General features: G+C 41.0%; 1 pseudogene; it reads right to left on the bottom strand.

Annotated features, from left to right (window-relative positions):
• Positions 1–1,438: 1,438 nt before the first annotated feature.
• On the bottom strand, positions 1,439–25,208 carry LOC127437346 (aggrecan core protein-like; annotated as a pseudogene).
• Between the last annotated feature and the right edge of the window lie 1,696 nt (positions 25,209–26,904).

The raw sequence follows: 26,904 nt of genomic DNA, 5'->3' as shown, positions 1-26,904 counted from the left end.
CTATTGCCATAGATAGCGTCCATTTGGTCGAACCACTTCCATTTTCTTCTGTTTGAACCACTCCGGCTGTTGTGGTCCTTGATGGCTCTGTAGTCACTTTTAAGTTTTTTTTTTTACTTTTCCCTACACTGTTGGTAGGTCCGGTGCGGCCACTTCCTGAAAGACTTTTTCATTTCACGTTGTTTTGTTCGTCGCTAACGAGAGGAACGTCTGCACCTCATTTATTGACCACAGCGTGGTTTTGCACACAGCCATTTCTTTTACAATTCGAAAGTCACGTGACCAAATGATATTGCTGTCGCTGTTGCTAACTTTAAAACTAGCGGGTTGATGTCCCATGTCGCAAATCCAGTGACGCTGGTAGTGACGATTCTCTCTGACCAATCAGTGATCTGCAGGGTTTTGATGTCACATTTAGTATCGGCTTGGCTTGCTTGGAACCTCAACCGAGGTGGTACTAAAAAAGGTATCAGGTACCAGGTACTATCCACAATGGAAAACCCCCAAAAAGCGAGCAGAGTCGAGTCGAATTGAGCTGTACCGTGCAGTGGAAAAGCCCCACAATTGGTCAAATGTTGAACAGTTTCCGGACTACTTCGATTTTCTATGTATGAATCTGTGTATGCTTTGGGGGCTAATATTACAGCCTTCTCTTTCAGGTTTAGAAAAATTATGAGGAATGCAAAGCTGAAGCTGCCTCAACAGTTTAAAAATGTATTAACCTACAGTTAAAGTATAGTAATGATGATTTTAAAATAGTTAATGTCTCTATAGATGCAAATGCAAACAATATGTGGCAAGGGAATCTGTGGTAACAGATGCAATTTTCATGACGTAGCATGTCCCAATACTAGTGTAGTCTTCTCTTTTGCATATTTAAAAGTACTTTTCAAACACCAGGAAAGTACATACTTTTAGTGTGAACTAGAAGTGTGCAAATTAGAAGGCAGCTTTGGACAATGTAGGTTTGTAAAGCAATGGTGGGTAAATGTTAGCAGTTCACACAAGTAAACAACAGTGTCACTTTGTGGCCTGGAAGAAACTTTTGTAAATACTTGCACTAATGGTAAAATGAATACCCATCCTTTACTCTTGTTTTATGTAATTGTTTACCTAAACTAAAAACTCAAGGGAACTCTGTGCAATTTAGTCTTTATACTTTTGTTTCTTATAGTTTGTTAATCTCTTATTAACCAGCAATTATGGACTTAAATATGGTAGAATAAAATCAAATCTCTTTTTAGGTTCCCCCCAAAAACAGAGATCTAAATAGCACTTGAAACCCAATCAGCCAGGTGAACTACAGAAAAATGTATCATTACATTAAGTTGGTCCCTTGTCTTTCGGGTTTTTTTGTGGGTAAATGAGGCTTCTGTAAAGATGAGATTTATGATTTACAGTCTTCTGGATGTTTTGAAGTGAATGCACTTTGTCTGGTTTAGAGGACCTTTCTCCATGTCCGACTATTGACTGCTTTAGGATGAGACTTGAGGGATCTTTTCAGTAGCCTGTTGTTTGTTTTACCTGTTGAGGAAGGTATTAACACTGACACAAATACATTTGTTGACTTTACAGTTGGGACTGACAATTTACAGTAATTGAAATGGATTCACAATAAAGCATAAAGAGCTACATGGTTTTAAAAGGACGCTGGTACATTTGAATATTTACCATGACTGTAATACTAAAAGGATAGTTCACCCAAAAATGAAAATTATCTCATCATTTACTCACCCTCATGCCATCCCAGATGTGTGAGATTTTTAGAAGAATATCTCAGCTCTGTAGGTCCATACAATGCAAGTGAATGGTGATCAGACCTTTGTAGCTCCAAAAATCAAATAAAGGAAACATAAAAGTAATCCATACCTGGTTAAATCTACATCTTCAGAAGCAATATCTTAGGTGTGTGTGAGAAACAGATCAAAATGTAAGTCCTTTTTTCCCTCTAAATCTCCACTTTCACTTCTGAAAGTCACATGTGATGCCTGTATAGTTTCACTTTCACATCTGAAAGTGAAAGTTGAAGTGGAAATTTAGGGTTAAAAAGGACTTAAATATTGCTCTGTTTCTCACCCACATCTATTATATCGCTTCTGAAGATATGGATTTAAACATTGGAGTCATATGGATTACTTTTATGTTTCCTTTATCTGATTTTTGGAGCTACAAAGGTCTGGTCACCATTCACTTGCATTGTTATGCCCTACAGAGCTGAGATATTTTTCTAAAAAAATGTGTTTGTGTTCTGCTGAAGAATGAAAGTCATGCACATCTGGGATAGCATGAGGGTGAGTAAATGATAAGAGACTTTTCATTTTTGGGTGAACTATCCCTTTAACTTCATCCAGTGCATCCTCTACAAGTATTCCTTAACCTACAGTGTCTGTGGAGTACACTTAACTCCTGTGCACTCCACTTGAGGCTTCTCCCATTGACCATCTGTCATACAGCGCACCACAGACAGGTGGCGCTGCGTGAACCCACTGTCACACTGGTATCGAATGATCGAGTTAACAGGCTAGCGATCTTTGTGATTGCCTAACATCCTGGCATTCTTCACCACAGGAGGTGATGAACATGTGACTACAGTAAAAAAGTAAACAAAAAACAGCAAAAACATTTCTATTCTGCATAAAACAAGACAAAAGTACTTCATCTGCATTGACAGTATCCATTGTCCATTACTACCACATTACAATTACGGAGGGGTAACAATTCTTATTAGTGAGATTGGTGGTGCTTTGCATGCTAAATGTGTGCTGTGCTTTAGCTGTTAGATGTTTTGCACTGTAAAACCCTCTCAGAAGGGTTGCATCTTTAAATTAATTCCTTTTAAAGCACCGCTGCTATAGACATACAGATTCAGACGGAAGTCTTAGGGACAGTTTTTGCCAGTTTTAGCATCTTTCCACGCTGTTTCTCAATGGTTGTTCTATGTAAACATGCTAAACAGACGTCTTTGACCATTGCACCGCATCTTATGCAGGACTACCGTGTTTTTTTTTAGAAGCGGTGTCAACATAAATAGAACCTCAAATTTTTATAATGCGTCTCGAGATGCATTTCACTACAAATTACTAACTACTTCACTAAACAAATAATCAGATATCTTTGAATACTTAATTGAAAAATGTATCACATACAGTAACTAATTACTCGACTTTAAAATTACTTTCTAAAACTCTTTTGACAGAATTTTTTTTTACGATTCAAAATAATGTCTATATTATTCTCTTTCATTGTCACACGCAAGTAATCAGTACCACACACAATCTCCCTTACAATTAAAAATGTATTCTTCATTAATAATATTATTTTGTGTAACAGTTAACTTAACTAAAAGTCAGTAACTGCAATCTGATTACAAGAATGTAAAATATAATGCATCACACTACTTTTTTAATTAAAAGCATTAAGATTATAGAAGCTAATTACTTTGAAATCAGATTACACCGAACACTGCTCGACACATATGCATTCTGTTTTATTTTTTGTTATTTTTAGCACCAGAAACCATTCGGCCTGTACAGCCCCTCTTCTTACCAGGTCCACTCTTGCAAGTGAAATGAAGATGGTAGTTGCAGGGTATGTCATTCCATTGGCCATCCACACGCCATATCATCACAACACAGTCTTCTGTGCTGAAGTAATTATCTGGCTGTTTGGGTCTCCAGTTTTCATATTCCTGCAGAGAATTAACACTGCTTGAAATGACCATTGCAAAATGTCTTGGATCACATTCATCTCTCAATTTGGAAAGAATCTTGGAGGACTTATTTCTCACCAAAGGGCTTCCGTCTGTCCAACGAAACTCATTCTGCACAGCCTTGTCACTGAGTCCAATCCACACATAGTCATGAGCCCGAGCTAGGTGATTTTAAAATTTACAAGCATTTCTAATTAGATCAACAGGCAGGTGCACATCCTCATAAGTGATGAGATTCTACTCACCTCTGACAAACTCTTGTTCTTGCTGGGATGATATGCTAACCAGGTGAGAGTTGAGCTCCTGACAGTGCTGCTCAGCACTGGACCAGGTCTCACACTCTTCAAAATGCATGTAACAGCTGCCCATGAACTCTATCCACCCCTCAGCACATCCCTGCACCACTAACAATGCAGAGGAGACAATGAGTTCTTCAATCTTCAATATGAGTATTTAAGAAAAGGCTAATCATGCTAGGCTAGCAAAATGTACCCAGGTCTGTAGAAAGAAGCATAGTAGCAAGAGAAGGGAATTAGAGACATGTGGTTGAACCTAAAAGACTGACTCTCAGATTCCTTTACAAAGGGTGCATATTACAAAGACTCTTCATTATCTATCTTTTTATGCTGACAAGACTAGCATAGCTGGTTACCAGCATACAGTATGTTGTGTTTGGGATGCTAGTCTCCAGCATAGGATGCTAGTGTGCTGGTGTCTCCACCCGGGGCAAAAAGAATGAAAAAATAAATAAGTAACTAAACTATCCATTACAAAAAATCTAGAGTTATGACAAACTTGATGCAAACTTGATGCAAATTTCCCACTCATTATTTTCATATGCTAATGAGCTTGTGATTCGCCACAAATGTTTGCCAGAAGTTTGCAGCTCTTCACTGGTAGAGGTGAACCTACAGCAAACCTTTGGCGACAGTGAAGAGTTTGCTGCAAAGCTCATTTGCTGCAAATTTGTGGCAAGTTAGCAGCAAGTTTGCGGCAAGTTTGTCAGAACTTGCCAGAATTTTTGTAAGGGTTCACTTACACTTCTGCTTTAGCATTGTACTACTCTGCTACTTATGGAAATCTGGTATGTAGCAGAACTGTTCTCCCTTGAATTATTAAGATGCTTTGCATGACAGCATATGCTAAATGATTAAATGTAAATGCTGGTCAAAGCTGGTCTTTTCAGCAGGGAACAGTATATACAGTATGTCTATCTGTTCATTTCACATGCTTGGGGGAAGAATTAGGTAATTTATGTTATAGTAAACCCTTGTCGGGAGGTTCAATAATGGAGCTACTGGTCAATTACTTTCAATTTGCTCTAAACTTTTCCCTTATGTGTTGAACAGTTCTCCCCACTGAATCCTGATGGGCACTGACAGACCGCAATGCCATCTTATACAGAACATGAGCCATCACCACAAGGGTTAGAATAGCTCACCCAAAAATGAAAATGAATTTACTCAATCTCATTTTGTTTCAAACCCATATTACTTTTTCTTCTGTGGAACACAAAAAAGCAATATTAGGCAGAATGTTAGTCTCAGTCACCAGTAAGATGTAATGGAATTCAATCGAGACTGAACATTCTGACTAGCGTGTCATTCTCTGTTCCATAGAAGAAAGAAAGCCATTTAGGTTTGGAACAAGATGAGAGTGAGCAAATGATGAAAGTACACCTTTAACATGAAGGTACATGCTTACTTGGTGAATGAAAAGACAATATAATAGTTTTGATCAGTGTTTTACCCTCAGTAACAGATGGCTCCTCCATAGCTTTTGGTGTTGGTAGTGCAACTGAATCACCCGATTCTTCTCCAGATCCTATTATAGAAAAAATTATATCACCACTGCCACTACCACTCCCTTCTCTTGCCTCTTGAGCACTGCCTGAGGCTGAAGTCTGCCAGCTGAAAATATCTGCACCTTCTAGGAACCTAACAAGGTGACCTGATACATCGCCACTTTTTCCAGAACCAGATATGTCCCCACTGGGTCTCCCACTTCCAGATATGCCCCTACATGGAAGGCCACTTCCATTTATGCCCCAACTTGGACTGCCACTTCCAGATATGTCTCCACTGGGACTGCCACTTCCAGATATGTCCCAACTTGGACTGCCACTTCCAAATGTGGTACCTTTGAAGCAATAGACATCATATCTGGAGTATGGGTTTGGGAAGCCTGTTTGGTTTGTGTTGGCATAAATAGTATGCACTCCGGTTCTGTTTCCACCACAACCGATGTGTGGATTGCGGACAGGATAGCGGACACTGCGATCAGAGAGCCAGCCAGGACTGCACTTGTGGAAACCCTGATTCCAGGCAGCGTGAAGTTCTCCAGTTGAGGCAAGAGTAGCATCCAGTTTTCTGCAATGGGCAACAGCTTCATAGTAGGTGAAGCCTGCCAGTGAAATCTTGTGTAAAATCTCCCCTAAGAGATAGAGCCCAAGAAATGTATAGTTTATAGAGATTATGTTTTTAGAATTTATAGAGATTATATTGTTGATTAAATAAATGTATCAAGTGCAGTGTTACTCTCATTAGCAAAAAAACTAAAATGAAAACTACATAAAAACATATTCGTTGACTGAAATAAAAATAGCATCACTAACATAATTGTAAAAACTGAAACTAAACTAAACTAAATTTTCATGGCTATAAAATACTAATATAGAGTATATTAAAGTAATATACAATGTACTGTATATATAATTCATATAGATATAATTTATTTTATGTATACATCATACTGTACAACTCGTTGTTATTAAATATGAAAATGACCCTAGATAGCAAAAACATTAGACGGTCCTAAAAAATTAAACACTGTTAAACATATTTAAATGATATCCATTAAACATTACCTTTGGCTGCCATATATTCTTAAATGTTCATGCCATGAGGAACCAAAATTTTCTTGATTTTGTGACATATCATCAAAAAGGTCATTGTCTTATAATAGCATTCTGTAAGTTTCAGAACTGAACATTTCCTCCATAATATGGGCAGTGGTGGCTCAGCGGTTAAGGCTCTGGGTTACTGATCAGAAGGTCAGGGGTTCAAGCCCCAGCACCACCAAGCTGCCACTGTTGGGCCCTTGAGCAAGGCCCTTGACCCTATCTGCTCCAGGGGCGCTGTATCATGGCTGACCCTGCACTCTGACCCCAGCCTAGCTGGGATATGTGAAAAAGAAGAATTTCACTGTATATGTGCAAATGTATAATGTGTGATAAATAAAGAAAATTATTATTATTATAATTATATTAATAGAAAAAGATAATTTATTTTAACCAAGCTTCAGAAATGGCTCGTTTGGAATTTGTGGAACTAAGTGACATCACTAGGACCAGAGGTGTGTAGTAACGCGCTACATTTACTCCGTTACATTTACTTGGGTAACTTTTGGGAAAAATGTTTTACTTCTAGAGTAGGTTTAAAAGTGGTTACTTTTTATTCTCACACAAGTACATTTCTAATGAAATTTTTTTACTTTTACTTCTTTACAATTTTAGTTAATGTGTAATTTATTAAGAGATTATTGAATGGGACTTTTATGAGAACGGAAGTTCACAGCTGCACACGCTGTCACAGACTGTCAAGCTGAGTCTATCACTGTTGCAGCATCAAGCTCTTCACAGTGAAAAAAATGATAGTTTCGTCATGCAATGCCTTCACTTAACACCAAGACAAGCTGATATTTCAAGATTAAAATCACAGCTTCAATTTAAGGCAGCACGCTGAGGTAAGTTTTGGCTCTAATGCTAACGTGGGCTTTTCCGCTGGTATGCTGAATCAGCGCTTCCATGGGAACCCTGATTGTTTCCATGGGAACGCTGATTTGTTACAACCTTCAGCTGTGAGTTTGTTTCCCCCTATTTATTTCCCTTTGTGTGCCATGTCCGATGTTGGATCATTGTTTCTGTTTGTGCTTGCTGTCGTGCGTTTGTGACAGTGATTGTGAGTGTATGTGGAAGTGTGTTTTCCTGCAGATCGCCAGTGCTGCACACAGCATTGTTGGAGGAGGATTCCTCGGAACTGTGCCTGCGTGTCAGGAAAATCACTTTCCTGGTTTTTGCAACACACACACCCATCTCACGAACTCTTATCCCTTGCCCGCTTAATGGTTTTCCTTTTTGAGCTCGGACGAGCTGGCGCTGGAGCGCCTTTTGTGTTTTTGGGTTTAATAAAAGACTGACATTTATCTCCTCTGCTCTTGGGTCCTGTTTTCCCCAGTGTTTCGTGACACGCGGCACTTTTAAAAGACGCAATGTCAAGTTATAACTCTAAAAAGGAGACCTCCATTGTATTTCATTCAGCTGCGCTGTTTCTCGCTGTTTTGAAGGCGTCCTGTACCGTTTTTGCAACCATCTGCGCTATTTTTAATTGTAGGTCTTATGTAAACATGCACTTGATGGACATCTTTGATCGTTTCGATGTTTCCAGCAACGTGAACCACATTTTAAGGGCGGTACAAGCACAACTTTTAAAAAAACGCATCTCATTCTGCTGCTGCCACAGACTGGGAGAAATACATGAGGTCCTGTGTGTAAACAAACATGGAAGATGTGAGATGTCGCTCCTGTGAAGACCAGTGTCTCTGATGAAATGTGTTGGATGTGGGTTATATGTTAATCCTGAGTTTCAAATGCATTTCAAATATGGCCGTATTGGAAGGGCTGCACGATGTTAGCCAATCATAACAGTGGGTGTTTACATTGAAGCCTTGAAGGGCCAGAGAGCTAAAAATGCACGTTTCAGACAGAGGGCCAGAGACAGTGTAGATTATTCTATATTACTAAATTATGACTGTTTTGGTGCAAAAAAAACTAAAAACCTTTACTAACGTTATAAGTGGACCTCAGAGAAGATATTAAAATTATAAAAAAAACAGTATGTCATGAAAACACATACTGAAAAACTATCACTAATTAAAATTAGAAACATTGAAAAAAACTAAAAGTTGTAGAGTGAAAACTAATGAAACTAAATTTAACAGAAAAAAATGAACTGAAAATAAAATAGAAGCAAAAAAACTAAATACAATTTTTAAAACTATAATAACCCTGGAACAGTGTACGATATATGTAACATTTACCATGCATTAAGCATACTCACCCTTTAATTGGTCCATGTAACAGTATACATCATACCACTCGTGTGCAGGCCTAGCACTGTAGGTGCGTACACCAGGGGCATTCTCTTGATCTCCAGAGCACTTATTTCGAGGATACACAATTGGATACCTAACCCCAATGCAGAATATCACATAAGGTGTTAATGGAATAGTTCACCCAAAAATGTACATTCTGTCATCATTATTTACTTACCCTCGTGTTGTTCCAAACCCATTTTACTTTCTTTATTCCGTGGAGCACAAAAGAAGATTCTACTCAATTACCTCAATTAACTGTCACTGTATGGCAAATTTATGCAATGAAAGTGAACAGGGACTGATACTAACATACTGCCAAACATATTCTGTGTTCCACGGAAATTAGAAAATTCACAGGTTTGGAAGAAACAAAAATTCTGGGTAAACTATCCCTCTAAAATGACAAAACAAAACAAACAAAACAAAACAAAACAAAACCCTAACCTGACAGTTTGGTCCTGTAGCCAGCCTGCATTGCATTGATGAAGTCCAGCCTCATAAGCAGCTTGAAGGAGTTCAGCGGTAGCTATGACTGCACCCAGCCTTTGACAAGCTAGTTGTGCTTCTTCAAATGTGTAAGCGGAGCGCCTGGATTCAGTACGGTAGTGGAACACCCCTCCTTTAGTTTAGGGAGGAACATTTAGGTGATGATTTATTTTTCTTCACTTTTATATTGCTTTGTGCCTTTTTTGTCGGTTAGATAGAGTCATTCAAGCAGGGCCATAACCACAGTATAGTACTTTGAAGGGGACAAGTACCCCCAATAATCAGATACGCCCAGAACTAGAACATGGTAAGACCTGTGACTCTTTATTGTGCTTTTAGGTTTGGCAAGGACAGTGTCATATATTCTTATTGCAAATATTAGGTAATAATTTAAAATCAATTTAAGATTTCCTAAATAATTTCTTTAGGTCTTTAATTAATTCTGAATTTTGTATAGCATCTCTTAAGTGTCTTCTTTTAAAAGATCCTTTATTTTGAGTATGTCTTGTTAGGTTTGTGCTAAAAAAAATGAACCACCAGGAATAGTTCACCAAAAAATTGAAAATGTACTTTTACTTTACTCACCCTTATGTTGTTCAAATCACATATGCTGGGTTTTTTCTTTGAACATTAAAATAGATATTTTAAGCAGCTCTGTTCCATACAATAACAGTTTATAGTTAGCAGGAGCTGTCAAGCTTCAAAAAGGACAAATAGTATAAAGCACTATTAAAGGTTCAGAATAAAGACATCATAACAGTAGTCCATTTGACAAGTACACAATATTCCAAGCTTTCTGGGGACATACAGCAGCTATGTGTTATATGGAGAACTTTTATGGTATTTTTCCTCTTTGGACCTTGACAGCAGTGGTCAATATGAACTGTTTTTGTATGGAAAGGAGCAGCGTTAGGATTCTTTTTTTCTTTTGGGCAAATTTGGTTGCTTAGGAGACCTGGCTGGGGTCACTTAGCATGCCCTGGGATTTGAACTAGCCAGCTAATGAACTCCAGGGGTGGTAGCCAGTGTATTTTACCACTGAGCTACCCAGGCCCCCCTAGTGTTAGGATTCTTGAAAAAAATATTGTGTTATGACTCTACTGGGAGCAAAAAAAATGAGGGTCAATTTGAGGACAGTAAAATAAATTTGTGTATTTTCATTTTGCTAGCCAGCTGACACAGTCATGTCAATTTACAGATACATAAATGATGAAAAGAAATTCAAATTATATTCATCTTTTCTTTGAGACAGCTCAAAAAAGAAAGGATGACTGAAACAGGCAAATTGCTAGCAATGCAGGCACAGTTTTTGTCTTGTACTGTGTGAACTTAAAAAAATACATGTATCTTTTAAAACAAAAAAAATATAAAATTTTGGGCCTTTATCGCATTTCAAGCCTTTATTCAGAAAATTATTGCATTTAGCACCTTAACTATATTAAAGGACCAAAGAGGACCATTATATTTGTGACCTCAACACCCGTGACCCCCCACCCCCAAAATGGTTTGGTCCCCCCCTTTGTTCCAGACATGGTTATGGCCTGGCATTCAAGGAGTCACAAAGCAGGGTAAACTTTGCAATAATTAGTGTCATCTAGCCCTGCAGAGGGCAGTATTTAGTTTAGTGGAGTGGAAAAGCACCATATGATGTTTGGTTTTTAAAGGGATAGTTCACCCAAAAATGAACATTCTCTCATCATTTACTCACCCTCATGCCATCCCAGATGTGTATGACTTTCTTTCTTCTGCTCAACACAAACAAAGATTTTTAGAAGAATATTTCAGCTCTGTAGGTCCATACAATGCAAATGAATGGTGGCCAGAACTTAGAAGCTCCAAAAAGCACATAAATTAACATAATGACTCCAGTGGTTTAATCCATGTCTTCTGAAGTGATATGATAGGTAGTCTTTTTTTTTTACTATAAATTCTCCTCCCTACCTAATAGGTGGTGATATGCACAAAGAATGTGAAGCAACTTATGAAGCGCAAATATTTTATGATTTTGTAGTATCGCGGGGGGTGGTTAAACTCAGTTATTTAACCAATCCACTGATTTAATATTAGCAAACTATAGATTTAGCAAGTCGCTTAAGACATCTACTTTGTGCATGACACGAGTAATTTTTCCAACAATTTTTTACAGACAGATTGTTTCACTTTTAATTGACTATATCACGATTCCAGTGGGTCAGAAGTTTACATACACTAAGTTAACTATGCCTTTAAGCAGCTTGGAAAATTCCACCAATTCCAAGACAATGCTACCAAATACTAACAAATGTATGCAAACTTCTGACTCACTGGGATTGTGATGAAATAAATAAAAGCTGAAATAAATCATTCACTCTACTATTATTCTGACATTTCACATTCTTAAAATAAAGTAGTGATCCTAACTGACCTAAGACAGGGAATGTCTACGATTAAATGTCAGGAATTGTGAAAAACTGAGTTTAAATGTATTTGGCTAAGGTGTATGTAAACTTCTGACTTCAACTGTGTGTATATATATATATATATATATATATATATATATATATATATATATATATATATACAGTTGTGCTCAAAAGTTTGCATACCCTGGAAGAAATTTTGATTTGATTTTGAAAATATAACTGATCATGCAAAAAAAAAAAAAAAAAAAAGTCTTTTATTTAAGGATAGTGATCATATGAAGCCATTTATTATTATATAGTTGTTTGGCTCCTTTTTAAATCATAATGATCACCCAAATGGCCCTGATCAAAAGTTTACATACCCTTGAATGTTTGGCCTTGTTACAGACACACAAGGTGACACACCCAGGTTTAAATGGCAATTAAAGGTTAATTTCCCACACCTGTGGCTTTTTAAATTGCAATTAGTGCCTGTGTATAAATAGTCAATGAGTTTGTTAGCTCTCATGTGGATGCACTGAGCAGGCTAGATAATGAGCCATGGGGAGCAGAAAAGAACTGTCAAAAGACCTGCGTAACAAGGTAATGGAACTTTATAAAGATGGAAAAGGAAATAAAAAGATATCCAAAGCCTTGAAAATGCCAGTCAGTACTGTTCAATCACTTATTAAGAAGTGGAAAATTCAGGGATCTATTGATACCAAGCCAAGGTCAGGTAGACCAAGAAAGATTTCAGCCACAACTGCCAGAAGAACTGTTCGGGATACAAAAAAAACCCCACAGGTAACCTCAGGAGAAATACAGGCTGCTCTGGAAAAAGACAGTGTGGTTGTTTCAAGGAGCACAATACGACGATAGTTGAACAAAAATGAGCTGCATGGTAGAGTTGCCAGAAAGAAGCCTTTACTGTGCCAATGCCACAAAAAAGCCCGGTTACAATATGCCCGACAACACCTTGACACACCTCACAGCTTCTGGCACACTGTTGGAGTGACGAGACCAAAATAGAGCTTTATGGTCACAACCATAAGCGCTATGTTTGGAGAGGGGTCAACAAGGTCTTTTGTGAAAAGAATACCATCCCCACTGTGAAGCATGGTGGTGGCTCACTGATGTTTTGGGGGTGTGTGAGCTCTAAAGGCACGGGGAATCTTGTGAAAATTGATGGCAAGATGAATGCAGCATGTTATCAGAAAATACTGGCAGACAATTTGCATTCTTCTGCACGAAAGCTGCGCATGGGACACACTTGGACTTTCCAGCGTGACAATGACCCTAAGCACAAGGCCAAGTTGAACCACCAGTGGTTACAGCAGAAAAGGGTAAAGGTTCTGGAGTGGCCATCACATTCTCCTGACCTTAATATCATCGAGCCACTCCGGGGAGATCTCAAACTTGCGGTTCATGCAAGACGACCAAAGACTTTGCATGGCCTGTAGGCATTTTGCTAAGATGAATGGGCAGCTATACCACCTACAAGAATTTGGGACCTCATAGACAACTATTACAAAAGACTGCACGCTGTCATTGATGCTAAAGGGGGCAATACTCAGTATTAAGAACTAAGGGTATGCAGACCTTTGAACAGGGGTCATTTAATTTTTTTCTTTGTTGCCATGTTTTGTTTTATGATTGTGCCATTCTGTTATAACCTACAGTTGAATATGAATCCCATAAGAAATAAAAGAAATGTGTTTTGCCTGCTCACTCATGTTTTCTTTAAAAATGGTACATATATTACCAATTCTCCAAGGGTATCTGCAAACTTTTGAGCACAACTGTATATATACACTGTATGTGTATATATATATATATATATACTCTCCAGGTTTTATAGACCTCCTTGACTACTCCTACTTTGACATAGTGGACATGCTCATTCACTCACACCACTTAAAAGGATAGTTAACCCAAAATTTAAAATCTAACATCATTTAGTCCCATCATGTTGTTCCAAACCTGTATTACATTCTTTCTTCCATGGAACACAAAAGGAAATGTTAGGCAGCATGACTGTCTCAATCACCATTCAGTTTCATTGTATGGACAATGTTAATAGTGACTGAGGCTAAATTTCTGTCTAAAATTTTCCTTTATGTTCCATGGAAGAAAGAAAGTAATTCGGTTTTAAAACATAACAGACAGGGAATGAATGATGACATTTGGGTGAACTATCCCTTCAACTTTTTGCTGCCTGGCAGGGCTAGATGTCACCTAGAGTTCTGAGATCTCAATAGTAGCATCTGTTGGCACCATGGGATAATTAACCATATGGACCCGGTCCAGGTAGTCTGTTTCAGCCTGTACTAGACCCCCAGTGGCAACCAGAATAAGGGTCATCCTGCCCTTGTAGATGTAGCTCCATTTAATGCGGTGGGACTGTGGGGCAATGGTTGGGGCACCAGGGTCATGGACAGTGCTGTCCTTAAAGTAGCATGGAATAACCATGGTCCCACTCAGCAGGGGGCGCAGTGGCTGTTCAACAGGGATGCTTACACTAAGAGTGCTGTCCTGATCTGTAAAACAAAATCATTATATTCTATTTGCAAAATAAACAATTTTGAGCAAGAGCAAATTAAATATTGCATACCCGATGTACAGAAACGTTTGCATAGTTAGTAATAAAGACTTGAACTTTTTTTTTTTTTTTTGCTGAAAAGTGCATCAATTTTTGTTCATATTACAATGTTTGAGTTGCATTTGTCTTATACTGACACCTAGTGGTGTGGATGCTGCATCTCATAAATGCAACAGTTTTTGGTCACTAATGCCATTGTAGTAATGCATTATTTACAGTTAGTCATGATTTATATATTCCATAAGTGAAAGTGTCAGATTATATGGGCATAGACCTTATACAAGCACCATATTTGATAAGAATATTTTTATCATCTTGTAGTGATGTCAGAAGCAGCGTTGGGGGTAATGTGTTACAAGTAACGCGCGTTACGTAATCAGATTACTTTTTTTCAAGTAACGAGTAAAGAAATGCAATATTTTTTATTTTAGACCATAATATCAGAGTTACTTTTTAAATAAAGTAACGCGTTGCTTTTGCATACCTCTACTTTCCCTGTATTGCGAGAAATCAGGAGTAAAAGTGTGCAAACTTCAGGGAGGAGATGTAGAGCATGATGGGCATTGCAGTCCTATAGAGTGTGAGGCCAGACACTATTTAGCAGAGATGAGTCACTTCTGTTTAACTGAATGGGAGAAATTGGAATGCCCAACCAAGAAGCTCTAGCATCCAACAGTCAATGGATGTAGAAAGGAAGTCCCGCCTTGCAGGTAAAAGAGCCAGTCACATTTTAGATACAGACATCACCTGTCAATCAACTCGCTAACGCGCATGCGCATTAGCTATACAAACTGGGGAAATTGTGTGTTTTAGTGTAATATGAGGTCAACATTCTGTTGAGTGAATGTATGACTTATTTGTATGGAATGCATAGCACAGCAGAAGAGAAAGTGGCTGTGAGAAAAAAGCAACACAAAAATAATGAAAAAGTAACATAATGCTTTACTTTCCATAAATATTTACTTTTTAATTAAGTTACTTTTAGGAGAAACGCAATATTCTAACAAGTTACTTTTAAAAGTAATGTTACCCAACACTGGTCAGAAGTACTAGTGCTTCGGTATCAAGTTGACACTAAAATATATTATGTTTTAATATTTTAATAATATTTTATTATTAAGTAATATACGTATACAAATTAATGATATCTGTCTTTCAGCAGTACTGATAACACCAAATACAGACTCAATTCAGTACCCACGCACTGTCTTGTTGGCAGCTGCTTTCAAACACTCATGTGTATGTGCGCGCATGCAAGAAATGTGCCCTCGACTCGCAATTGCGGCTGTGTGCCTGGTCAATATTTCTATCTTGGTGAAATATTGGAAACTGTGTTGAGTTGGTCCATCCATATGCAGCAAGTCCCAAATATTTAGACATATAGTCTAACCTTGAAAACAAAGAATAATTTGTACAGCTGTGCTCTTGTTTGTAGGTCATGAGTCAGGAAATTTGTGTTTTTTGCAACATTCATTTATTAAGACACATTCATAAATAGAAATATCAAATGAAAGGTAGGGATACATAAATGAAACTTTAAATTATTTTTTCCATAAAAAACTTTAAAACTGTGTCCTCACTTTGCGTCAGCTCCATAATATTTATTTTATAATCTTGAATCAATCAGACAATGTCATGGTCAGCTATAACTCTGAGTACCCATTTCCCACTTCCTGCTCATGGTGGATGCAATAGTAGGACACCCGATCTGGTAAGTTTTATCTTTTTTTATATTTTAAACAAACAGTGTTTAAGTCTCTGCAGTCACAGCTTCAACACCGTCACCCCATTGTGATCTGTTAAGAATTGTGGAATCATTTTGGCATTTCAGGTTATAGAGGCAGCTTTAACTGAGGGAAAAAAAACAAAATGATTCCAATGTACAAAACATGTAAGATGGAAGAATGATAAATTTTGTCAGCTCTGTCAGAATTTTCTGAATATTGTGAAAACAGAAAAAAATTTACAGAATGTATTTTATCTCTTAGTTCCTTTAATGAATACCATTATTAGATAATTAAAGACTTTACACTCTTGTTGAATGGATCAAATATCATGCTTTTTAGTGTGTCTGACGAAGTTGACTCAAATTACAGTAAGATGTAAGTTATGAAGTAAATAACTGTACATTTTCAGAAAAAAACATTTTATAAAAACCTGTTCCCTTACATGGTTCATTAGCTGAGACCTTTGTCTACAAATATATCCATTTCAAATTAATTCGTTATTAAAAAATACCAACAAAAAAAAAGGTTTAAAGCATGTTTTGTCTCTAATCTCAAGAATCAGTGTAAACTAACATAAAGCACCCAATGAATCAATGGCATAAAACTGTCAATTGTACATAATGTGCACTAAACTATGGAAAGGGGAAAAGTACTATTTTAAAAGCATGTAACTTCTGATCTTTGAACATATCTAAAGCCGAGACAAAAGTTAGTGGAACTTTATGGTTTTAGTTTCAGTAATATTTAAAGATTTACTTTAAATGACATCTCACAGATGTAACATTGAAACTTTTATTATTCAGTGTATTATATTCTGATATTTCATCAAAGGATGGCCCCAGATGTATCCACAGAGATCTGGGCTAAGCCCAGAACATCCACGCTAGAACTGTCCCTGGTGAGGATAGACAGCAAGGGTGTTCCATACAGAACTGATCATCCCTATGCCCTGTTCCCTTTGAAGACATTACCATCCACTGTAACTGCTTTGGAGGGCTGAAGATGTGGGGCTCAAAAATAACAGTCATTCAGAACTCATATATTAAGTCATTTTCATTGGAAATTCTGTTTGAAATGATCTTACATGCTTGTGCTCCCTTCGAAGTGCCCTCCGAAGTCATTTATGATATATGAAATGCATGGTAACAGTCTCTGCAATGGCATGCACTGTATAAAGCTGCATAAAGGATCTAATTTTCACAAACTCAAGTTTTTTGTCTACTGAAATTTATTGAAAATATGTTTTTCAATGTCATCGAAATGACATCAGCGAAACGACCCAAAAACATTTCAACATACAGTACAATCCATTGAAAAGACAGTCTGTCCTTCACAGCCTCATTGTCATTCTAGTCAAAAATTAAAGATGGCACTACTGTGAATAAGGTCCATCACTAAGATTAAGTAAGAAGTATTTGGCTGTTTATGTAATCTCAGCATGGCGGCCCCCATGTGGCAGTCAATCTCCATGTAAAATAAAACTGCTTTTATGAGTCTTCATCTCATGAGTGCATGCAGTTTTAAACATGTTTCCCTATCTGTCACTCACTTGACATTGTGTCGATGTAGTGACACTAGGGGTCACTCTTGGGAGCCCGAAACACCTCTGCTTTTTGAAAAAAGGCCAATGGGTATTGGCGAGTGGAATTTGCATGCCACTCCCCCGGACATACGGGTATAAAAGGAGCTGGTATGCAACCACTCATTCAGATTTTCTCTTCGGAGGCACACGGTTGTGTTCAGTGAGCTGAATTACAATGCCGATCCATTCACCTCGAAAAGCTGTTGGATTTACGACGTATTACAGCGGCTTCTCCCCCTCTTGCACTGGTGAAGTACAGAGAACGCCCCTGGGCGCTTCAGCAGCTAAAAGAGTTTATTCTTCCTACTGAAAGAGTATATTTTCCCTTCTAAAAGAGTGGCATTAACGGAGAGTGTCTTTTTAAAGATGCCTCTCCGTTTGTGTGTATTTCCTGGTTGCGGTCGTTACCTCTCCGCTTCCGATGGCCACGATCGAGGTCTTACGTGCTTGGGCGCTGCCCACGTGGAGACAGCGTTCATGGATGGGTCATGTTCTCACTGCGAGAGTGTGACCATGGCAACGTTGCGGTCGTGGTTTTTCCTTCATTAGAGGGAAAGACCACCTCAGCGGCTCCCCGCCTCGGTCCTTTTACTTATGGGTTTGAGGCTGCGTCGGTTAGCACTGGGGCCGATTTGGGGACCCCAGTGGGAGCCACTCTGCCGGGTAACTCCCCACGGACCTCCCATTCCCCAGTACGCTTGTTTGCCCCGCTGTGATGAGACTGCCGGCTCGTCTCAGGGCATGTTCGCGATCTCGTTTTGGCGCTCACAAAGTGGATGAGCTCTCGATTGCAGCATCGGAGAGCGGGCTGTCCAGTCTGACACTGAGGACTCAAATGGGCTCCCACCATCGGGTGCGGTCGCCCAGTCGCAGCCTGACGTGCAGCTGGCAGCCATGCTTGCCTGGGCGGCTGCATGTGTTGGGTGGAGTGGAACCCTCCACACCCCATGAACCCTCGCAGCCTGACGATTGGTCCCTGGGCCAGGAGCGCCGCTCACGGGTCCCTTTCTTCCCGGAGGTGCATGAGGAGTCCACGAGGTTGCGGCGGGCACGTTTCATTGCCCGGACCCGGTCTTTGAGCTTCTCCGCTCTCACTACCCTTGGTGGTGGGGCTGCCAGGGGTTACTCGGCAATTCCCCAGGTGGATAAGGCGGTTGTGGTGCATCTGTGTCTGCAAAACGCTGCCACCTGGTGGGGCCGCCTGAAACCCCTGTCCAGCGCCTGTAGGGTTACGTCTCTGGCGACTATGGCCTTCGGTGCCGCTGGACAGGCCGCCTCCACCCTACACGCCATGGCTCTCCTGCAGATACACCAAGCCAGGGCACTAAAAGAGCTGCATGAGGGTAGTTCTGACCCGGGATTGATGCAGGAACTGCGCTCGGTGACCGACCTCGCTCTCTGGGCGACGAAGGTCATGGTGCGGTCTATCGGGCAGGCGATGTCCACCCTGCTGGTCCAGGAACGCCACCTTTGGCTCAACCTGGTGGACATGAGAGAGGCTGACAAGGCACGGTTCCTTGATGCCCCCATCTCCCAGGTTGGCCTGTTCGGCGACACCGTCGAGGGCTTTGCCCAGCAGTTCTCAGCGGTGAAGCAGCAGACGGAGGCTATTCAACACATCCTGTCCCGGCACGGCTCAAGACCCCGCACCCCGTCTGCTTGTCGCCAAGGGCATCCTCCTGCAGCAACAGCACCGGCTCTGCCGCAGCCCACCCCCATGGCCCAGCCCTGGTGTGGAGCCCACCGCAGGAAGGAGACGCCACCCATCTTATGGCCGGCCGCCAAGAACCCTAGGAAGGCTTTGAAGCGCCCCTGAGACGGGCGACCCAGGGATGAGGAGACCCACTTCTATGGAGCTGGTAGACAGACCACTCCATCCTCTGGTGGAGGGTCGGGAGGATAATCTTTTGTCGCCGCAAGCCCAAGAGGCTGCGGTACCCAAAACTTCAACAAAAGAGTGATTTCCTTGTTCCCTGGGTCACATGTCAGGTGTGCACGGCCGTCATCACGACTGCCGTCCACCGTCCCATTTTGGCAGGTTTGGTGCTCCTTATGGTGGGTGTCAGGAGCCAGGTAAGTGCTTAGATGTCCCTGGACTCAGCACAGCCACGGGGTTCGAGCCCCCTCAACGTGGCACCTCAGGCTCCGCCCCACTGCGAGGCCCCACCCGCCGGTATGTCCGATGTGATTGTCCCCTTGGTCCACCTCGCCCGGAGTTTGGATGCATAGCTCGCACTTTCCAACCCGTTGCGATGGCTGACCCGGACTGTCCGACTTCGCTACGCGATTCAGTTCGCCAGACATCCGCTTCACCTCGGTGAAGAGCGAGAACGCCGCTACCTTGCGTGCAGAGATCGCTACCCTTCTAAGGAAGGGTGCGATAGGGCCTGTCCCTCCGGCTGAGATGAAGGGGTTTAACAGCCCCTACTTCATCGTACCGAAGAAAGGCGGTGGGTTGCGGCCAATCTTGGACCTGCAAGTACTGAACCGGGCCTTGCACAGACTCCCATTCAAGATGCTGACGCAAAAATACATTTTAGCGAGTGTCTGGCATCAAGATTGGTTCGTGGCGGTAGACCTGAAGGACCCGTACTTCCGCGTCTCGGTCTTACCTCGACACAGACCCTTCCTGCGGTTTGCTTTCAAGGGCCGGGCGTACCAGTACAAGGTCCTCCCCTTCGGCCTGTCTTCACAAAGGTTGCAGAGGCAGCCCTTGCCCCGCTAAGGGAAGTGGGCGTCCACATCCTCAACTATCTTCTTGGCTTGGAGTTGGACTCAGTCTCGATGACGGCGTGCCTCACGAACAAGCGCGCACAGTTGGTTCTGAACTGTCTGAAGGCGTTCGGACAGAAGACAGCGGTTCCACTGAAACTTTTTCAGAGGCTCCTGGGGCATATGGCATCCTCAACAGTGGCCACACCGCTTGGGTTGATGCATATGAGACCGCTTCAACACTGGCTTCAGACTCGAGTCCCGAGATGGGCATGGCGCCGCGGGACACATTGCGTGGTCATCACGCAGATCTGTCGCCGCCTCTAAAGCCCTTGGACCGACCTTGCATTTCTACGTGTAGGGGTTCCCCTAGAGCAGGTCTCCAGGCACGTTGTGGTTATGATGGACACCTCCAAGACGGGCTGGGGCGCCGTATGTAACGGGTACACAGCCGCCGGCTCCTGGACAGGCCCTCAGCTCCGTTGGCACATCAACTGCCTCGAGTTGTTTGCAGTACTGCTTGCCCTGCGGAGGTTCCGGCCACTGATCCAGGGCAAGCATGTGTTGGCCTACGCTCCTGTTGCATGTCACAACTCGCCCGCTATCTCCTCCTCTGGAGTCAGCAGCGCTTCAAGTCGCTGCGAGCCACTCACATCCCGGGTGACCTAAACACCTCAGAGGACGAGCTGCCATGACAGGTTATGCTCAGGGGAGAGTGGAGGCTCCACCCCCAGGTGGTCCAGCTGAGGTCCAATTCGGTCGAGCACAGGCAGACCTGTTTGCTTCCCAGGAAAACTCCCACTGCCCGCTTTGGTACGCCCTGACCGAGGCACCCCATGGTATAGACGTGCTGGCACACAGCTGACCCCTGGGATTATGCAAATACACGTTTCCCCCAGTGAGCCTACTTTCACAGACCCTGTGCAAGGTCAGGGAGGACGAGGAGCAGGTCATCCTAGTAGCACCCAACTGGCCTCACGCTCCTCGCGACAAACCAACCCCCCCCCCCGGTGAATTCCCCTGAGTAAGGACCTTCTTTCTCAGGGACGGGCCACCATCTGGCACCAGTGACCAGACCTCTGGAATCTCCACTTCTGGCTCTTGGATGGGATGTGGAAGACCAAAGTGGCCTACCACCCACGGTGATTGACACGATCACTCAGGCTAGGGCCCCCTTTACGAGGTGCCTGTATGCCTTGAAGTGGTTTCTGTTAGCTAAGTGGTGTTCTTCCCGACATGAAAACCCCCAGAGATGCGCAGTTGAATTGGTGCTTTCCTTCCTGCAGGAGGTCCTGTCCCCCTCCACCTTGAAGGTGTATGTAGCCGCCATTTCGGCACATCACGACACGAGATCTTGATCATCAGGTTCCTGAGAGGTGCTAGGAGGTTGAATCCCTCCAGACCGCGCCTCATCCCCTCATGGGACCACTCTGTAGTCCTTCGGGGTCTGCGGGGAGCTCCCTTTGAGCCCCTGGAGTCAGTTGAGCTTAAGGCACTCTCTTTGAAGACTGCCCTCCTGACTGCGCTCACTTCCATCAAAAGGGTAGGGGACTTGCAGGCGTTCTCTGTCGGTGAATCTTGCCTGGAGTTCGGTCTGGGTTACTCTCATGTGATCCTGAGACCCCGACCGGGCTATGTGCCCAAGGTTCCCACGACCCCTTTTATGGATCAGGTGGTGAACCTGCAAGTGCTGCCCCAGGAGGAGGCAGACCCAGCTTTGGCATTGCTGTGTCCGGTGCGTGCTTTACTCATCTTTTTGGATCGCACGCAGAGCTTTAGAAGCTCCGAGCAGCTCTTTCTCTGCTTTGGTGGACAGCGGAAAGGAAGCGCTGTCTCCAAACAGAGGATCGCCCACTGGGTCGTTGACGCCATCATGATGACATATCACGCTCAGGACATGCCGCCCCCCGTGGGGTTACGAGCCCACTCTACTAGGAGTCTAGCAGCCTCCTGGGCCCTGGCCAGTGGCGCCTCTTTGGAAGACATCTGCAGAGCAGTGGGCTGGGCAACACCCAACACCTGTGCAAGGTTCTACAATCTCCGGGTTGAGCCGGTTTTGTCCCGTGTACTGTCAGGTACGAGCAGGAAAGTTTCGGGACAGCTGGCCGGGTGTACTACTTGCGCATAGTGCCTTTCCTCTCCCTTGAGGTGAAGATGTGCTCTTTTGACTCCCAGTCGTGTTCACAAGCTGTGATCCCTGGCTGACTTTCATCCTTAGCCCTGTGGCAGACATGTTTGCGGAGAAACTCACTGCTGGCCCAGTACGTGTGCTAATTAGGCCCTGTACTGAGGTAGGTGCTCCAAATATGCTGGTTCCCCGTAGGTGACCCCATGTGATATCTTCCGCTAAATTGTTTCCCTGTCGGTAAACTGCGTCTTCCTTGGGCAGAGGCCCCTCTGCCCCCGGTCACCATGTTTGTAGAAACTCCTCCCCCCTCAGGTAGGACCTACCATGGGACTTCTCCACATGACATACTTCCGACACTGTGTTTTGCACAGGGTGGAGGGAAAGGGGGGTGGGGGGGAAGAGGGGGGTGAGATTATTTGGGCCAAATTTTAAAGGGCTCTGTAGTCCAGTTAAGAGTCATGAACAGGTAACATGATGATGACATCATTTAAAATGGTATTTGTGTTGAACAGATAACTATTATATAGTATAGTTATTAAACATAATTTTTCTTTGTTGTGATTTTTTTTCAAAATCCTGAAACTTTGTTTATTTACTTTTTTTAATTAGATTTTGAATCCCAGATTGTCAGTGTGGCCTCGTTTTTTTTTTTTTTTTTTTTTTGGATCCCACAGTACAGTATTTGTTTTATAAAAAGTTGTGGCATTAAAATATTTAATAAATAATCATTTAGTAATTCATATCTAATCAGATTTGTAAATTATTCATTACAGGTAGTAACAAAGCATGAGAAAGAATGCATCAGTCTGATTCTGGCAAAAGCTGTACTGTGTCTCAGAACAGGACTACACACCATGAAGATAAACTGACTTACAAGAAATGTCATTGAGACTGTCATTCTTTAATTTCTTTTTCCACTGCTGCAGCCCTGCAAATCAGCTGTTTGCTCAAAGGCCCTTGTCTGAAAGGAAAATACGTAACACATATTCAGCAGAGTGAACATGCTGGATTGCTTATTTTGTAGACCAGGAAGGAATGGTTTCAACAGCAGAATTTTCTTTGAGGTGACACTTTTCAAGCCAGTCAAGGACTGTTGATGCTATATCATGGCATAGAAATGTTTTAGTGGCAAATGTTCACAAATTAGTGAAATATGGCTCAGAAATTCTACATCTGCTCTTAATGAGTAGCATGACACATGTAGTTCAGTCAAATCTGACGCTCCTTAAAAGGAACGACAAATCAGGTTCTCAAAAATGGATCACAGCAGTGTTGGGTAAGATCCTTAAAAAAATAATCCACTACAAATGACTAATTACTTCTCTAAAAATTGTAATCAGATTACTTTACTGGTGAGGTTATCTAAAAAAGTAACCACATTACTAATAACTTCACTTTTAAGTTACTTTCTAAAACATTTTTTTCACAGAAAAGTTTGTATTTTTCTGATCAACAAATTCAAAATAATGTCTGTATTACTAATAAATGCACATATGTGTTCAAATTTTAAAGGTATTAAGCATAAATATTATTATTTTAGAAGTATAGAGACTAACGCAAGTAATTCAAAACTGAAATTCAAAAACTGTAATCTGATTACAAGCATTTCAAATGTAATGCATTGCACTACTTTTTGACTACTTTTTAGTCAGATTACACCCTAGACTTATTGCAGGTCTGTTCTGATAGGGTTGTGTATATCATACATAGTTAATATAACAAAATATGTAAACAGATTTATTAAGTTACCATAAAACGTTCCTATAACTTTTGTTATTAATGTCTGTCTGTACTACCAATCAGACTCTACAATATATTTGCGCATATTCCTAAAGAAAATATTACACAAACTAGAGTACATTAAATATATATGATTTACGTATTTCACTGTGTTAGTCACTCATGGATGAAGCTGGATTAGGCAAAACTGCCTATATTTTATAAGCATAACACTAAATGCATAAAGGGCATAATGCTAAGAGATGAGGGGCACCAAGAGTACTAATAGTCTATTAACTGGTCATAAAATGAAGAGACTCTTTGTCTCAAATCAACTGATGTCACGAACTGTAGGCTAATATTAGAATTCTGCCAATCACAAAACTGTAGGCACAAGGTGTCACAGCAGTGAATCTTGAATGTGTGCTCTCTTAATGATAATTAATTCTTGGTCTCTGGTCAATGAGGGATTCTAGTGCCTGCCATTCTGAATATCACCATATTTATTTTTTGGCAAATGAGGAATGGAAACATCTGATTAATTTGGTCATATTTCTGATTATATAAACGTCTTGTACATGCATGAACCTCATCACCATGACCAGATTAAGCCAATATTCCTGTTTTTGGAAATCTGATCTAGACAGCTGACATATGCCTGTACTATTCAGAATGAAGACCAGATGATGTAAACACAGTCATTGATGTCCTTTCTGTATTGTACTGTAAATGTCTTGTTGAACCGTAAAGTTATACAGTGAATGACACATGCCTTCTCAATGGTCATACATGCTGTACTGAGTCACACACAACTGACTGTCTTCTTTGACCCCAGCACAAGTTTCAAACCTAAAATTGTGCTCTCATCACTCACCTCAATATGACGCAGGGCTTGGACTAGGCTGAACAAGCTCGCTTTGACTCAGTTCCCATCTCTGCTGCTCAACAGGGTTTTGACATACCTTCTCGGCATCCGTTGAGTGGGAAAGCTGCCTTTTTACTGGGTTTCATTTAAACGAATGGAGGCATTATGGGGATGTCACTGCTGCGGACCCCTACTGCTGCACATGAGCATGCAGTGGCCAACTTTTAGGATACAGAGAGGTTATTTTTTAAAATAATGTATTAATATAAATGAATTACAAAGATGTTTCTGCTGCAAAAGGTCAATAACAGATAAAAATTACTTGTTGAAATGGAGCCATTATGCAATTTTGTATGCTTTTGTCCACTATATATACAGTAACATTATTACATTATTTTACATGCATTTCCCACAATGGAGTATGTTTTCTTAACCACTTAGGCAATTAGGTGTGTGTGTGTGTGTGTGCGTGTATTGGTTTTTGTGGTTTACAAGGATTTTTTTTTTAGTTTACACACTAGTAATTACAAGGGTATTATGCTATAAATGTGGTTTATGATGACACCCCTAGTGTATTTTTAAGTGGCTTAAAAAACATACTAAACAATTTATTTTGAAAATGTAAAAATGCCAAAAGGTTTCTATGATGGTTAGGTTTAGGGGTAGGGTTAGGGAATATAATATATGTTTTTTACAGTATAAATGGAGAGTTCTCATAATGATAGGAGTACCAACATGTGTGTGTGTGTGTGTACGTGTTCACACACAGCTATAGTTTGGGGACAAAATATCATTAGCTCAATAAAAAAAACAAAAGAATTCAATCAGATTCGCCTCAGCTGAGTGTTTTCTCCCAAGGTTTCTTCCTCATGCTACTTATCATCTTAGGGAGCTTTTATTTGCCATAATAACCTTGGCTTGATGCTAGGGTTCTATTTTTATAAAGCTGTTTTTGAATAATTAGTGTCATCTAGCCCTGCAGAGGGCAGTATTTAGTTTAGTGGAGTGGAAAAGCACCATATGATGTTTGGTTTTTAAAGGGATAGTTCACCCAAAAAATGAAAATTATCTCATCATTTACTCACCCTCATGCCATCCTAGATGTGTATGACTTTCTTTCTGCAGACCACAAATAAAGATTTTTAGAAGAATATTTCAGCTCTGTTGGTCCATACAATGCAAGTGAATGATGGCCAGAACTTTAAAGATCCAAAATGCACATAAAGGCAGCATAAAAGTAATCCATACAACTCCAGTGGTTAAACCCATGTCTTCAAAAGTGATATAATAGATGTGGGTGAGAAACAGATCAATATTTAAGTCCTTTTTTGACAATAAAATCTCCTCCCTGCCCAGTAGGTGGCAATATACATGAAGAATGTGAATCGCCAAAAACAAAAGAACAAGAATGTGAAAGTGGAGATTTATAGTAAAAAAAGGACTTAAATATTGATCTGTTTCTCTCTCACACCTCTTATATCGCTTCTGAAGACATGGATTTAACCACTGGAGTCATATGGAATATATCTGACATATATTACTTTTATGCTGATTTATGTTCTTTTGGAGCTTAAACATTTTGGTACCCATTTACTTGCATTGTATGTACCCACAGAGCTGATATATTCTTCTAAAAATATTCAGTTGTATTCTGCAGAAGAAAGAAAGTCATACACATCTGTGATGGCATAAGGATAAGTAAATAATGGCAGAATTTTCATTTTTGGGTGAAGTATTCCTTTAAGTCTTCTTTTCAGAGAAATTTAAAGGAATAGTTCACCCAAAAATGAAAATGTGCTAATAATTTACTCACCCTCAGGCCATCCAAGATGTATCTGAGTA

This window comes from Myxocyprinus asiaticus, chromosome 48, assembly GCF_019703515.2.
Source record: "Myxocyprinus asiaticus isolate MX2 ecotype Aquarium Trade chromosome 48, UBuf_Myxa_2, whole genome shotgun sequence".
Classification (NCBI taxonomy): domain Eukaryota; kingdom Metazoa; phylum Chordata; class Actinopteri; order Cypriniformes; family Catostomidae; genus Myxocyprinus; species Myxocyprinus asiaticus.
Note: the sequence above shows the minus strand (reverse complement) of the source record. Positions and strands in the feature narration are given on the sequence as shown.